The following is a 15,862-nucleotide window of genomic DNA, read 5'->3' on the forward strand; positions in this document are numbered from 1 at the left end:
GCCCACAGGGACAGGGGCTCCATCAGCTTGCCTGGCAGCAGGCCCCCAGCTGAGGTCAGTCCAGCACCAGCCCCCTGACCCATCCTGACACGCTCACCACCCCCCGGGCTGCCAGCACGCTTCATCGCACGCAAACAGGTGACACCAAACCCGGACCGTGGGGCCGTGGACAGGCAGCGGGACCAACGCGCATTCCGTTCCAGGAAGCAGAAGCCGGGGGCACCCCAGACACACGGCACAGACTCGGGTCTTCTCCTTCTCAGAACGGTAACAGCCTCTCGCAGGGGGACACCCCACCGCCTCCCTGGCACCCCTGTCTGGCCGTCCACGCCCCGGCATCCCTCGGGTCCACCAGCCTCCTGCTCGGGGCTCTGGGAAGCAGCAGTGCCCGCATGACTCTCTGGCCACGGCCCCTCCTCGGCCGCCCACACTGGCTGCTCCTCGCACCTCTGGGCAGGAGTCCCTGCCCACCACCTCCCCCTGGCCCATCTTTCGGCCAGTCCCAATGCCACCTCAGGACCACAATCCCACACCAACAAGCTCTGCCGCCTGCCGGGGTCAGCTAATACCAGCAAGGCCCCTACCCCAAGGGCCAGGGACCCCACCCGCAGCGGGGGAACAGGAGTGTCTGCCCCTCCTGCAGCGCTGCTCGGGCTAAGGAGCCAGGAAAAGAGGGGTCCTGGGAGGGGGGACACTGAGGAGGACCAGGCAGGAATCCCCAGGGAGCCCGGGGTCAGGGGCCACCAAGATAAGGGAGATGAGGGGTCCCCCCCTGAAAGGGATAGGCTGGGGTCACCGAAGCGCACGGGGCTGAGGGTCACAAGAAGGGATGGGTCAGGGAATCCCGGAGGGGGTAGTTCCAGGGGGTCATAAGATGCTGGAGGGTCACCGAGAAGTGCGGGGCCAAGGGTCATCAAAGAAGTAAAGTTCAGGGGTCACCACACAGCGCAGGATAGGAGTCACCAAGAAGGGAGGGGTCAGGAATCAGCGATGAGCGAGGTGGAGGGGCACAGAGAAGGGCAGGTTGGGGGTCGCGGCGGAGGGCGGGGTCAGGGTTCACGGTGGAGAGCGGGGTCGGGGGTCGTGGCAGAAGGCGGAGTCAGAGCTCTCGGCGGAGAGCGGTGTCGGGGGTCACCGAGGAGGGCGAGGTCAGGGTTCGGCGAAGAGCGGGGTAGGGGTTCACGGCGGAGAGCAGGATCAGGGTCGCTGCGGAGGGCGGGGTCAGAGTTCCCGGCCGAGAGCGGGGTTGGGGGGTCACCGAGGAGGGCGGGGTCAGGGTTCAAGACGCAGGGCGGGGTCGGGATTCACGGCGGAGAAGGGGGTCGGGGTCAGGGTTCACGGCGGAGCGCGCGGTCGGGGTCGCCGAGGCGGGCGGGAAACCCCGGACCCCGGAACCCCCGGCCCGGGGCGCGGGCGGCCGGAGGAGCCAGGGCCGCGCGGGCCGGGAGCGCGGCCGCGAGGGGCGGGGGCGTCGGGGTCGGGGCGGGGGTCGGGCCGCGCGCGCCTCACCTCTGACCCGGGTCCGGCGGGGCGCGGAGCCCGCGGCGCCTCCGTTTCTACGAGCTTCGCCGCGGACGCGCTCACTTCCGGGTTTCGGGCGCCATCTTGGGGGCCCCGCGCACTTCCGGTCATGCCGTGGGCGGGGCCTCTAGTGGGCGTGGTCTATGGTGGGCGTGGTCATGGCGGGGCGGGGCCTCCCAGGTCGGCCTTGGTCCCTGGGCGCCTTGAGGCCCCTGCTCCTTGAGAGGGGCTCGCACTCTGCCGGCCCCGGGTTCGGATCCCCCGCCCGCCTGTCCTGTTGGGACCCTGGCCCGCGGTTTACCATGGCGAGCCTCAGTTTCCTCCTCTGCAACATGAGGGTAGAATCGAACAAGTCCCACCTGCAGACCTTTGCATGGGCTGTTCCCTCCCCTGCTGCCCTCTCACCCCTGACCTTGAAACTACTGGGGTTCTTGTAAAACACAGATCTGGCTCTGAAGCCCCCTCCTCGGAGACTCCCTGGCCCCCTGTCGTGCTCTCTCTATTGCCTCCCCACCAGTAGCCGTCCTCCCGTCAATCTGCCTCCTGCACAGTGGGGTCGGGGGTCTGGAAGCCCCAGGGGCCACCCGGAGAGAGACCCAGAGCCCGTCAGGCCGGCTCCCTGCTGGCTCCCTCCCCATCAGGGCTTCCAGGGGCCTGATGCAAACGTACCACACTGCCAGGAAGAGGGCGGGACTCGGTGCTGGCACGGAGGGCAGCTTTCCTGTGACTCGAGCCTGTTGGACCCCTCACTAGATGGGCCGGGCTGGTTCTGGCAGATCCAGTGCGGGGGGCACCACCCCTTCCCCAGCTGGGTTTTCAGCAATGATGGCTCTGCCACGGCTTCGCAGGCTTGACCTCACCACCAGCCAGAGGCCTCTGCCCCATCCCAACCCCCTAAAATTAGAGGTCACCTCTCCAAGGGTTTGTTTATTCATTCAATGAACTCATGGATGCTGCTCTGTGTCTGGCCTTGAGCTGGACAAAGCTGGGGACCCAGAGAGGACTCAGTTCTCAGCCCAGCCCTCAGGAGGCCCCCAGACTAGGGGAGACATTCCCTTCTGCAAGATCAGGAGGCTCTGCATCATGGAGGGCTGCATGGAGGAGCGGGTGTTGAAGCTGGGGCTTTGAAGTTCAAGTAGGAGTTTGCCAGACAGACGAGGGGAGGAAGGACAGCCCAGTTAGAATCAAAGCTGTTCAAGGGCCTGGTCTGGTCAGAGAGATGAGTATGTTTGAAAGCTGTTTGCCCTACAAAACTCAGCCCAAGGAGCTCCCCCATCCCTAAACCCACAAGCACAAGGGAGCAGATGGGGAAACTGAGACCCAGAGAGAAGTGATTCATCCAGAGCGAGCTTGCTTTGGTGTGCAGAGTTCTTGGCAATTTGGGTTATAACCTTGACTTTGAGACTGTTTTTCATAACTAATGAAATCAAACTGAGCAAGAGACACCTAAGCTTCGAACAGGTGAGTGAGCCGATCTGGGGACAGAGCGTCCGACAGCGTTTTCCCATCTCCTCCCACACGGGACCAGACCTCATGATTTGCGGGGCCCCTCGTTCAAAAAGGATTAAGAATCTGGAACGGCGACGGCAGAGCTTTCCATGAAGCACGAGGCTCCCCCCACTGTGCGCCCTGAGTTGCACGCCAACGAAGCCGCCAGGCCCGCCGCGGCCGGCCCTGGGAGGCAGTGAGCGGTATTACCTGCCTTCTGCTGGTGGGGACGCCGAGGCACATCACAGCTCAGGAGCCGGCCCGAGGTCACAGAGCCGGCCTCCAGGAGGCGTGGACTCGACCTCTGCCACGTCCACCCCGGGAAACCACGAGGTCCCGACGGGTAATTTCGCCTGACGTGGGGGCAGTTTGCCCAGGCCAGGGTGGGTCCAGCCATCTCAGCGTGGAGGAATCTGCCAAGTCTGGGGATGTCTAGGGAATTAGTCAGATTCGGGGATTTCCAGGGCGGCCTGGGAGAGCAGAAAGGACAGTGCTCTGAAGCTGGAAGCCCGGCTCTCCCTGCAGCACTGCTTACATGCTGTGTGACCCCCCAGGAGCTACTTAACCTCTCTGTGCCTCCGATTCCCCACCTGTAAAAGGGGGATGGCGATAACAAGAATGACTACCTCCTAGGCTGTTCAGACAGATAAATGGACGGTGCCTGGTGTCTAACCATCATGCCTGTTCCCAAGGGTGTTTCTGGATCTTTCCTAGGAGGAGTCCTTGGGGCCGCCTAAGCGGGGGTTCAATAAGATAATGATAAGGAGGAGGCCAGAGAGGAGGGATTTGGGGCTGTGCTGATGCATGGCTGGCCCTGGAGGCCCAGCTCTGCTGGGTCAGGCTGCAGAAGGACCCACTCTGGGGGTGGGGGGGGCATGTCCTGCTGGTCACATGCGCCGAGGCCCCCTCTCCGGTGGGGCCGGGCCTTGCGGGAGGCCAGAGGTCTGTCTGGTGAGGCCCCATCTGAGGTCAAAGACGCTCCACCCCCCACCCAAGCCCTCCCATGGCCCCCGTCCCGCGCAGGGACCCCCCCAAGTGTCCCCCTGGCCCTCTGACCAGGCTCGGGGCAGCAGGGTCGCCAGATAGAAACACAGGGCGCCCAGTGAACTTTGAACTTAAAGGACACGAAGGCTTTTAGCCTCGGTACGTCCTGGGCGGTATTTGGGATATACTTATACTAGAGCGATGGCCTCCGTGTGTCTGAAATTCCCATCGAACGGGGAGTCCTGTGTTTTTATTGGCGAAATCAGGTGACCCAAGGCGGAGAGGTTGCAGATACAAAGGGGGTCCCAGAGCTGGGGCGGGGCCGGGAGGCTCTGGGCAAGCGGCTCCCTCTGTCCACACTGCAGGGTTCTCGCCTGCTAAGTGGCCACGCTCGGAGGACAAACATTGGGCGGGAGGCTGTGTTCATTAGTTATTTCAGACAGCGGAGAACTGCAGACAGACTCCCAAGGTCAGGTCCCCCCGCCCCGGGGGCTTCGCTGTAGGTGGATGACAACATGCTTGGGCTGTCCCTCAGTTTCCCCATCTGGGAAGCGCCCCCTGGGAGCTCCCCTCTCCCAGCCTCAGTTTCCCTCCCGGGAAGGAGTCCTGGGCCGTGCGCGCCGTGCAGTCCAGGAGACTGAGGCAGGCGGAGGGCGCACCCAGGAGCCTGTGGGGCCGGGTTGGGTGGGGAGGGCAGACCTGGGCAGGTGAGGCGGGGCAGGTGGGCCCAGCCCGGCCCCACAGAGCTGGGGTGGGGCGAGCCACTTCCTGTTTCTCCACATTCTGGAAAGCCCCGGCGTTCCCGACCCGCGGGAGGACCTCCACCCTCCGCTGGTCCCTCGCCACTTCTCCTTTCCGCACACACTTCCCCTCGGGCCGGGCCCGCGACTCGGTTCCCGCCTCCCCAGCCCCTTCCCTCTCCTCCTCCTCTGGTCTCTCTCTCAAGCCCCAATCGGGCCCTTCCTGTGGTGCAGAAGGGGAAACTGAGGCAGGAGCCCCAGGGGCGGGGGAGGGGGCCTGCCCCCGTCACACAAGTGTCTGTGCTCCCTCGGCCCCTCTCCCCATGTCTCTCTCTGTGTCTCTCAGATTCTCTGTCTCTCTGTTCCCACGTCTCTCAGTCTGACCCTCTGTCTCTGTCTCCAGCCATCCTCTCAGAGGCATCCGCCCTGTCCGGCCACCACGCCCGCCCTGTGCCCGGGCCCACCTGCCACTGTCCCCGAGCTGTCCTCAGGCGGCACTGGCTGGCTGGTTCCAGGGCCCTGCAGCTCCCTCAGCTCCCTCCGGCCCGGCCTGAGCCTAGAGTGGGATCCTGCCAGGCCCTGCCAGGGCTGCCTCTGAGCCAGGACGACTTCGGGCCGCCGAAAACCCGTCCGACGGGTTTGAGATCCGGCCCAGACAGGCTTTCCCGCCTCTTTACGAGGCTGGGACACCAGAGCTGCAGGGGTTAAATGTGACACCAGAGGGATCGCCCTCACACACACACACAGGCTGTATCAGGCCTGGGCCCTGAGGTTGGGGAGCAGGCGTGAAGGAGGAGAAAGACCAGCAGTCAGCCCCAAAGGAGAGGGACTCTCAGGGAGAGGGTGCAGCACGTGCAAAGGCCCAGAGTGGGGAGAGCATCCAGGGAGCGTGTGCAGGGGCCTGGGGCAGTGAGGCTGGGAAGGGGGAGGTGGGGTAATGGGGGGGCCCAGAAAGCCAGGACGTGGCCTTTATCCTGGGGGCAGTAGGGAGCCATCGAAGGTGATGGGGCGATCGAGTCATATGGTCAGGGTGGGGCTCGATCTGCCCACATGTGCTGGACCAGATGGGACTGAGGGGCCACATCTCTGAAGACTCATCTTCTGGCGAGACCGAGGCCAGAGGAGGCCGAGCTGCTGCTCCCAAGCCAGAAGGAGTCAAACTTTGCATTTCTCCCTGTCAAAGGCCCATGGAGAGCCAGGCGTGGCTGGAGGACAGCTGGGTGGGGGTGAGGACCCTCCCCCAGTCCTCACCCCAACTCCCCGTCAGCTCGGCTTGGTCCCCAGGGCGATGGGGAGCCATGGAGGACTTCAAACACCTGCAGAGATGCAGCGGGGCGGGGGCGGGCGTTGAAGGGGAGAGGGCCTGTGGAGGGAGACGGCTGGGCCGTAAGGTGGGCGAAGGGGAGGGACACAAGGCCGCCCGCCGGTTGGGGCCACGTACTCACCCAAGAGGCATTTTCTGGGTGCCTCCTGGGGCAGGGTGCTGGGGACACAAGGGACCACGAACAGTGGAACATCTTCACCGTTCAGGGCCCTTCCCGGGCAGGTGCCCCGAACACGGGTGCCAGGCCAGGGTCCGAGCAGATGGACGAGCCCTTCCCTCCCCCAGCTCCGGGCTGTCCCGACCCCCCCCCCCCCCCCGGGTGTAGACGGCGCCAGCCTCCAGTGCTGATGTCACCTGTGATGGGAATTCCTGAACCTTCACCTTGGATCTGCCCAGCCCCACAGGGAAATTCCAGGCCTGCGGGGGCCGGGCTGACTCACGTCCAGGTCCCAGCGGCACGGGAGGCGCGGGGCTCCCGAGGGGCGTCGGCGGGTCTTGGGAGACCTTCCTGGGGTCCCGGCACCCTGCATGCCCCGGGGCTTAGGAATAAGCCAGACGCTGCAGCCCCGGATCGGGCGTCCCCATCACAACCTGCAGGGCATGGGAGGGAAGCTGGGTTCCAACGGGTGGGAACTTGGAGGGTGGGTTTTGGAGTGGGTCTGGGGTGTTTCTTCTCCCCCGCTGGTCACCTCGTGTCCCCCAGGACTGTAAGGATGACCGACAGGACAGAGCCTTAGCTGCAGAGCACGAGGGTTCAGACTTTCTGGGTTCCATTCCAGCTCTGCCGCCCAGTGGCTGTGTGACTCCAGGCGAGTTAGTTAACCTCTCTGTGCCTCCGTTTCCCCATCTATAAAATGCCAATAATCACAGTACCTCCCTCGGAGGGTCTTTGTGAGAATTTGTTGAGAACCGGTACGTGTTAAGCTTTTGGAGCAGGACCTGAGATATGTTGAGGACTTCATGAGAAAAATGTTTAAAAAAACAAATAAATTTGTAGCAGTACAATTCACGATAGCCAAGAAGTGCAGACAACGCAGACGTACTTTGGCAGATGATGGACACACACGCGTGTCCACCCACACGCTGGAGCACGACGCAGCCATGAAGAGGAGCAAGGCCCTGACATGGCTGCACGTGGACGGACCTGCACACACGACGCTCAGGGAGAGAAGCAGAGACGGAAGGACACACGGCGTGTGACCCCATGGACGTGAAACGTCCAGAACAGGCCGATCCACAGACAGAGAGCGGGCTCGTGGGGGCCAGGGGCTGGGGAGGGGGTGGGCGTGATGCTGACGGGGACCTGATGTTTTTAGGGAGAGATGAAAATGTTTTGAAGAGGAAGATGGGCACGGATGTTAGCTCACGGCCAGTCTTCCTCAGCAAGAAGAGGAGGATTGGCAGCACATGTTAGCTCAGGGCTAATCTTCCTCAAAAAACAAACAAACAAACAAAAACAACCCACCGTCCAGCTCAGCAAAACCGAGGAGAGCCTGAGAAACTGTCAGAGCCCAGAGGGGCCCCAGGAGACGTGGGAACTGCATGTCATGTGGGATCCCAGATAGGGCGCTGGGGCAGTAAGGGGATGTCAGGGAAAAACTAAAAGAAATCTGCTGAAAAGCAGGCTTGGGTTAATAGTAATCATCAATGAGAAACATCCCCCACGAACGGGAGGTGTTGACAATGCGGGAAAGTGCTGGCTATGCAGGATGTCTGCACGGTGTCTTTGCAACTTTTCAGTAAATCGAAAACTAAGCCTATTAGAAAAAGTAGTCGGAGTACGGGGCTGACCACGTCCCCCCTCCCCATTACCCCATTAATGTCCCTGGGCCGGGCGCTCGCTCGTGGGGGCGCAGCCCAGCCAGGCCGGCCATCTGCAGCTTCCATCTCCAAAACCCCCTGCCTGAGTCTTATCTCCCAGATGGGTTAGAATCTTTTGGTTGCAAATGACAGAAACGGAAACTGAAACTGGCTTTTTTTTTCATACTGGGAATTTTTTTGCTCATGGAACTGAAAGGTCCAAGGATAGATCTAACTCAGGGTTCTCCCCCTCGGCACTGCTGGCATTTGGGACCAGATGATTCGTCGTGTTGAGCAGCTGTCCTGGGTGCTGTGGGGGGTGGCGTAGCAACTCTGGCCCTCACCCACTCGATGCCAGGAGGACCCCCAGTGTGACAACCACAGATGTCCCCAGACATGGCCCAGTGTCCCCTGGGTGGGGGAGATTGCCTCCGGTTGAGACCCACTGGTCCAGTCGGTTTCAGGTTCGGCTGGATCCAGGATCCTCAGTTTTACAGAGTCATCCATCTCTCTACCTTTAGGCTCTGCCATCCTCCTTGGCTTTTCTCCTCCCTGCTTGTGGGGACAAAGATGGCACCAGCAGCCCCAGAACAAATCCAAAAAATCACCCCCCCTCGTCGGCTTCACAGGCTAGCAGAAGGCCAGCAGCTTTTCCTCAGGAGAGGCAGCAAAAGTCCCAGGGAAGGTTCCGATTGGCCCAACCATGGTCACGTGTCCTTGTTGAACCAATCGCTGAGGCCGGGGAATGCAAAGCCCTGATTGGCTGAGCTGGGATCCCATGGTTACATGGAGTCAGCCAATGGGGTGAGATCTTCTGATGTCAGCCAATGGGGTGAGGAGCATCTGGACTGAACTAGAAACAGCAGAGATTGATCCCACTGTGGGTTGTGCGGCCAGGGCTGGGGGCTCCCGGGGAGGCCGGAACGGGGAGGGCTCTGCTCTCAGCTCCCTCCGGTTGCTGCAGGATTTATGTCCTTGTGGTTGGAGAGCCGAGGGCCCCGTTTCTTGCTGGCTGCACGTTCAAGGCTGCCCTTGGCCGCTCGGGGTGGGGGGCAGGCTGCGCCAGCTCGGCCGTTTGCTTCCCCAGGCCCCCAAGGAGGGGACGCAGGTCAGGTCAGCTAAGATGGGCGGTCCATAATGCCGCCTGGTCACAGAGTGACATCCGGTCACTTTGGCCACAGTCTGTTGGCCCTGCCCACCCTCGAGGGCAGTGGACGACCCACGCTGACCACCAGGACGTGCGATCGGGGGGCCACGTCAGGGTCTGGCCCCCACCCAGTCTCCGGAGAGGAAGCAGGACCCATGTGCATCCCGACGCTGGAGTGCAACCGAGTGAAGCGGCCTCGAGGGGTCTGCAAACTCCGGCCCACCAGGCAGGTCAGGCCTGCCGTCCGTCTGCCCACAGACCCCGTTGAGCTGAGAATGGCCTTCACGTTTTTAAGTGGTTGAAAAAGAGCAGAAGAAGACTCATTTCGTGGCACGTGGAAAATGATATGAAATTCATGTTTTGCTGTTTGTTAATAAAGTTTTATTGGCACAGCTGCGTGCGTTCATTTTTTTTTTTCAAAGATTGGCACCTGAGCTAATATCTGTTGACGATCTTCTTCTTTTCCTCTTTCCCCAAAGCTTCCCAGTACATAGTGGTGTTTCTCTGTTTTTTCAGGGAGATCAGCCCTGAGCTAACTGCTGCCAATCCTCCTCTTTTTGCTGAGGAGGACTGGCCCTGAGCTCACATCCATGCCCATCTTCCTCTACTTTATATGTGGGACGCCTGCCACAGCATGGCGTGCCAAGCGGTGCCATGTCTGCACCTGGGATCCGAACCGGCAAACCCCGGGCCACTGAAGTGGAGCGCATGAACCCAACCGCTCGGCCACAGGGCCCCCACATGCGTTCTTTTAAGTACTGTCTCTGGCTACTTTTGTGACACAAAGGGCAGAGCTGTGGCCGTCTGTCCGGCCTGCAAAGCTGAAAATATTCGCTCTCTGGCCCTTGATAGAATGGGTTGGCTGACCCCCACTGCACACGGCCATACGTCCCTGGGCAAGGATGCGGGGACCTCTCTGAGCCCGGGAGTCTCCTCTGTCGGGTGGGGGATGGTGAGAGGGACCTCAGCCTCGGGGCCGGCGGGTGGGCGCTGACCTTCAGGTCAACATTTGTCAGTCGCGATTATTATCGCTGTCACCCTGCGGGTGGCCTGGGGCGAGGAGTCTCCTCCAGCTTCTCCAGGCAGAGCTGCGGGAGGGCAGCCACACCTGCACGTGCTGATGTGTGAGCCACAGCACAACTCTGTACAAGCACCTGCAGGTAGGTTGACAGGATCCCGCAGGTGGAGTTGAAAAGGGGGGCGGTGCTGGCAGGGGCTCAGACCCCGGGGTCCAGGGACGCGCTTCTGAGGACGGGGGGGGGGGGGAACTGAGCTGCAACCGTCATGAGAGAAGGAGGGAGTTAGGTGGACTCGAAGTGAAGTGTTCCAGGCAGCGGGCACGGCAAGTGCCAAGGCCCTGGGGTGAGAAGACGAGAGGACAATGGGACTGGAGCAAAATGGCCACTGGCCCAGGGCCACACGCTCCAGACCACCACATGCAGTCAGGGCACAGCGGCCTGGCCACACGGAGACGGTGAGTCCCTCATCCCTGCCCGCCTCCAATTCTCCCAAGCCTCAGTTTCCCCAGACGTAGAATGAGGGCTGGCTCACGCCCAATGGTGTCCTGGAATTTCACTTCTGCACTGGCCTGGCTGTGCGTCCAGCTGGCTGCCACATGTCTCTGGCTCCCAAGGTCCCAGGGGAGAGAGGCTTGCTGGTCGGGCTTCCCCATGCCAGGCGCCTGCTTCCGGTAAGCGCTGCTCCTAAACCCCACCCCCCATTCAAGTCAAGAGGGGTCAATGGGAGCCTGGGGTCTTGGGGAGAGGAGGGTGGAGACAGCTCCCCGGGCACCCCTCTTGGCCAGCACCTCTGCAGGAGCCGTCTGGGCTCGCACGGGGCTGGCCGTCTGCCTTGCACCTTCCGGAGCATTTCCCAGGCCCCCAGGGACCCTGGGAGGAGTGAGTGGCCCATTCACGGACGGGCCCATGTGACCCAAGGTAGTTACAGGAGCCCAGAGCTGAGGCTGGCAACCCAGGGGTCCTGAGCGAGCCCCAGTGTGGCCTGGATTCCACTGGGCAGCCTTTTCACTCATTCCTTCATTCACTCATCAGTCTCTGGTGCCCACAGGGTCCCAGCAGATGCTGGCCCTGGTGACCCAGTCCATCCTGGTGATCCACAAGTCCACCGGTGGGGGGGACAAATTAAACACAGCTGATGAACCTATGGCTTCACCCTCTGTGTCTCTCTCTCTCTCATTTTTTTCCTCTGTGGTTTGGTGATTTTTTTTTTTTTTTTTTTTACACACAACCCAGTTGTTTTTCCTGTGAAGTTTCCCACGGTCGAGAATTTCCTGATGTGTTTCTCTGCGATAATCTAAGTTTTCGAAGAGGTAATTCATTCCCGCGTTTCAAAACCCCAGGGTGAAAAGTACACCCCGCGCGCAGCCGCTGCGGGAAAATCGAGTGGTTCCTCAAAAAGTTAAACAGCATCGCCATCAGACCCCACGGCTCCACTCCCGGGCGGCTCCCCGAAGAGATGAAAGTGGGGACTTCAACAGATGTCTGCACACAGGTGTGCCCACGGCAGCGTCGTTCACAGCAGCCAAAAAGTGGAAGCACCCCCAGAGTCCATGACGGATGACGGACACACACAGTGTGGTCCAGCCTCACCCAGGAATATTACGCAGCCATGAAAAGGAAGGAGATCCTGACACCTGCTCCCACGTGGATGGACCTGGAGGACGTGATGCTCAGTGACATGAGCCAGACACAGAAGGACACACACTGTGTGGTCCACCCACAGGAGGTCCCCAGAGGAGCCACATCCACAGAGACAGAAAGTGGACGGGGGGCCAGGGGCTGGGGGAGGGGTGGGAGTCAGTGTTTCATGGGGACAGAGCTGCAGTTTGGGGAGATGGAAAGTTCTGGAGACGGATGGAGGGGATGGTTGCACAGCAACGTGAATGTGCTTCATGCCGCTGAGCTGTACCCTGAAAATGGTGAAGATGGTCAATTTTATGTGATGTGTATTTTCACGATAAAGAAATGTACCCAGATTAACCTCTCCCTCCCACACTGCCCTGCATGATGACCAGCCCGCTGAGTGTCCTTCCAGGAGAAGCCCTGGGAGGCGACGCCCCGACTGACCCCCGCCCCCAGCTGCCCCTGGTCAGTCGGCTCTTCCTGCTCTCAGCTCTGCTCCTCACCTAATATCGGCCCGAGTCCTTGGCCCCTGGACTCACCGAGGGCACCGGTTCTTTTGGGGGCCGCGTGGTGTTCCGCAGTCGGGCTGTGTCACAGCTGATTTACTCCCTCCTCTGGGGGACTTCTAGGGTGTTTCCATGCACGGCTTCCCTTGCCAGGGGCAGCCACGAGGTCCTGGCATCTCCCACGTGGGCGAGTCAGGAGGGGGAGGGATCCCTGGCACGGTTCCTTCCCTCTGTCACTTTGGAAGACGAAGTCACCCTGCCCTTGGGGGCACCGACCATTTCATCCCACCAGCAAAGAGCCAGAGCCTGTTTCCCACCCCTGAATTAAAACTAAAATTCTGGTAAAACACACATAACACAAGTTTGCCATCTTAAGTGACATTGAGCTCGGCGGCATGAAGCACATTCACACGGTTGTGCCACCGTCCCCTCCATCCGTCTCCAGAACCTTCCATCTCCCCAAACTGAAGCTCTGTCCCCATGAAACACTGACTCCCGCCCCTCCCCCAGCCCCTGGCCCCTCATCCACTTTCTGTCTCTGTGGATGTGGCTCCTCTGGGGACCTCCTGTGAGTGGACCACACAGTGTGTGTCCTTCTGTGTCTGGCTCATGTCACTGAGCATCACGTCCTCCAGGTCCATCCACGTGGGAGCAGGTGTCAGGACCTCCTTCCTTTTCATGGCTGCGTAATATTCCAGAGTGTGGATGGACCACACTGTGAGTGTCTGTCATCCATCCACGGACACTGGGGCACTTCCACCTTTTGGCTGCTGTGAACATGAGTGGGCAGACATCTCTTGAAGACCCTTTCAATTCTCTTGGGTCTACACCCAGAAGTGGAGTTGCTGGATCATATGATGATTCTATGTTTGACTTTTTGAGGAAGCATCATCCTGTTTTCCACAGCAGCTCCACGATTTTACATTCCCACCAGAAGTGCACAAGGTTCCGGTTTCCCCACGTCCTTGCCGACGCTTCCTACGCACCCTCCAGGAACCCCCCCGCCCCCCACCTCCAGCCTCAACCATCAGCAACTCCGGGCCGGTCCCATTTCATCTCTGTTCCGCTCTCGGACCTTTCCCCCTACATTTTATTAAGAGCACTTTCAAGTGTGGGGAAGAGTCGAAAGGGTTTTGTGGGAAAGGCCGCACCTCGTTCCTACGATGAACATCTTACTGTATTTGTTTCCCACGTATCCAGACGCCCATCTTCTCCTCCATGCAGCCATCAATCCGTGTGTGCGTGTTGCCGCATTTAAAAATAATGTGCCACGTGTTTGAATGGCAAAACAGAACCCCCAAAATGGACCAAATTCCCCCAAACGGACAAAATCAGGTGCCAATGAGGCTGCAGGCCAACCGGAACTCTCTGGCATCGCTGGTGGGGACGCCGCCTCTGTGCAGGGCACTTCGGGTGGTTCCTCAAAATGTCAAGCACGGAATTGCCACATGACCCAGCCGGTCCACTTCCAGGAACTGACCGAAGAGAAATGAAAACTTCCGTCCACACGGCAAGCTGCCCACACGTGTTCACGGCAGCGGCTGCATCGTCACTGAAACCTGTGAACACCCCCTCGCGTGCCTGTGCCGGGGAACAGAGGAGCCGGCCACGCCCGTGGGGTTCCGTTTGTGTGACATCCTGAGAAGACCAGGCCATCGGGACAGAACCCGGGCCCTCTTGGGAAGGGCTGGGGGCGGAGGGAAGTGATGACCACAAAGGGGCACTGGGGGCTTTTGGGGGAAATATTTTCTTTCCTTTTTTTTTTTGAGGAAGATTAGCCCTGAGCTAACATCTGCTGCCAATCCTCCTCTTTTTGCTGAGGAAGACTGGCCCTGAGCTCACATCCGTGCCCATCTTCCTCTACTTTATATGTGGGACGCCTGCCACAGCATGGCTTGCCGAGCGGTGCCATGTCCACACCCGGGATCTGAACCGGTGAACCCCGGGCTGCTGAGAAGCGGACGTGCAAACTGAATCACTGCACCCCTGGGCCGGCCGCTTTCTTTCTTGATTATGGTGGTCATTACACTTCTATATTCTTTTGTCAAAATTCATGCTACTGTATGTGTAAAAAGGTGAATTTTCCTGCAATAAGTAATTCCAGGGACCTTACATACCAGTCTCTTGGGGTCGCTGTAAGAAACGGCCACATACTGGGCAACTTAAACACAACAGAAATGGGCCGGCCCAGTGGGGCAGCGGTTAAGTTTGCATGTTCTGCTTCTCGGCAGCCCGGGGTTCGTCAGTTCGGATCCCGGGTGCGGACATGGCACCGCTCATCAAGCCATGCTGTGGTAGGCATCCCACATATAAAGTAGAGGAAGATGGGCATGGGTGTGAGCTCAGCGCCAGTCTACCTCAGCAAAAAGAGGAGGATTGGCAGCAGTTAGCTCAGGGCTAATCTTCCTCAAAAAAAAAACCAACAGAAATTTACTTTTGCTCAGTTTTCAGCCCGGATCCAGGTGGGCGGGGCCACGTTCTCTCCAGAAGCTCCAGGGGTGGGTCTGTCCTTCCTCCTCCAGCCTCTGGGGGCTCCAGGCATCCCCGGGCTTGTGGCCACGTCCCCCAGTCTCTGCCTGTCTTCCCGCAGCCTCTGTCTGTCAGATCTCCCCTGTGTGTCTCTCATAAGGACACTTGTCACCGGATTCCGGGCCCACCTCCGTCATCCAGGGTGACCTCACCTCCAGATCCTTAGCTGGATGACATCTACAGAGACCGTGTTCCCAGTGAGGTGAGGGTCACGGGTTCTGGGGACTTTGACGTGGACATCGATTTTGGGGGCCACCAGTGAACCCGCCCCTCCTGACTTGAAAGTGGAACAGGAGGAGCCCCGTGAGGACACTTTCTCCCAAATGCTGCAGCCTGCGCATCGCGTCCGGGAATATTGTGGAGCAAAATCCTAGATGGCACAGCCTTTCCTCCGTAAATACCTCAGTGTGTGTTTCTAAAGCCGTGATTCCTGGGCCGGGCAATCCAGGGGCCACAGGGCCACATCTGGGGACATCTGTGGTTGTCACACTGGGGGAGCTCCAGGCATTGAGTGGGGGTGCGTGGCCAGGGATGCTGCTCAACCCCCCACTGCACCCAGGACGGCCCCCTCTGCTGGACAGAGAATGACCCGGCCTGCGGTCTGGGCCTCCCTGCCCTGTCTGTGACAATGTGTGTGACAACGGTGATGACCTGGAGTGTCACTGCCCCGAGGGACTGTGTGTGGGCTGGACACACTGTGTGAGTCTCATACACACACACACACACACACACACACACACACAACCCCGCCAGGAGCCTCGGCTGCTGTCCCCACCCGCCCCCTGGCGGCCACACAGGTCCACACAGACTGGCCCTGGCTGTGTCCTCACCTGCAACCCAGGCTGGATCCCCGATGGAGGCGGACCTGATTTGGGGAGGACGCCTCTGGCTCCTGGGGCCCCTACTCCTTGGGTAGGGGGCTGAGCTGGGCCCCTGGAGACGGGTGGTCCTGGGATAGGAAGCCGACTTTTAAGAGACCCACCAAATTGGAGGAGCTCCAGGATGGGGCAGCTGGCCAGGAGAGTGGCCGGGAGGGCCAGCGGCCTCCTTTGTCCACACTGGAGAGGTGGTGGGGGGGGGTCTTGGCATTGAGCTGGGGGAGCAAGAGGGTCAGCAAGGGGGGCTGTGAGGGGCAAGTGGATTTGCGGGCCTCTGGGTATGAATGTCTGTGTGTGGGGGTC

General features: G+C 60.3%; 1 protein-coding gene and 1 long non-coding RNA gene across 5 annotated transcripts in view; both read right to left on the bottom strand.

Moving 5' to 3' along the window:
• The window catches only part of SBNO2 (strawberry notch homolog 2), a 56,552-nt gene extending 51,210 nt beyond the window's left edge, over window positions 1–5,342 (bottom strand). For 2 of the 4 annotated variants that reach the window (XM_070622218.1, XM_070622222.1), the window contains exon 1: window positions 5,198–5,342. The gene's annotated coding sequence lies outside the window, so the exon portion shown is untranslated. Of the gene's footprint in view, window positions 1–1,509; window positions 1,644–5,197 lie in introns of those variants that run through there. The other 2 variants (XM_070622217.1, XM_070622221.1) reach the window with 1 other exon arrangement.
• Window positions 5,343–9,362: 4,020 nt separating this feature from the next.
• On the bottom strand, window positions 9,363–12,658 carry LOC139083749 (uncharacterized). Its single transcript, XR_011540650.1, has 2 exons — window positions 12,186–12,658; window positions 9,363–11,933 (listed from the first exon to the last, which is right to left on the bottom strand). It is a non-coding gene; the product is annotated as an uncharacterized lncRNA (long non-coding RNA).
• Between the last annotated feature and the right edge of the window lie 3,204 nt (window positions 12,659–15,862).

This window comes from Equus przewalskii, chromosome 6 (genome assembly GCF_037783145.1).
Source record: "Equus przewalskii isolate Varuska chromosome 6, EquPr2, whole genome shotgun sequence".
Taxonomy (NCBI): Eukaryota; Metazoa; Chordata; class Mammalia; order Perissodactyla; family Equidae; genus Equus; species Equus przewalskii.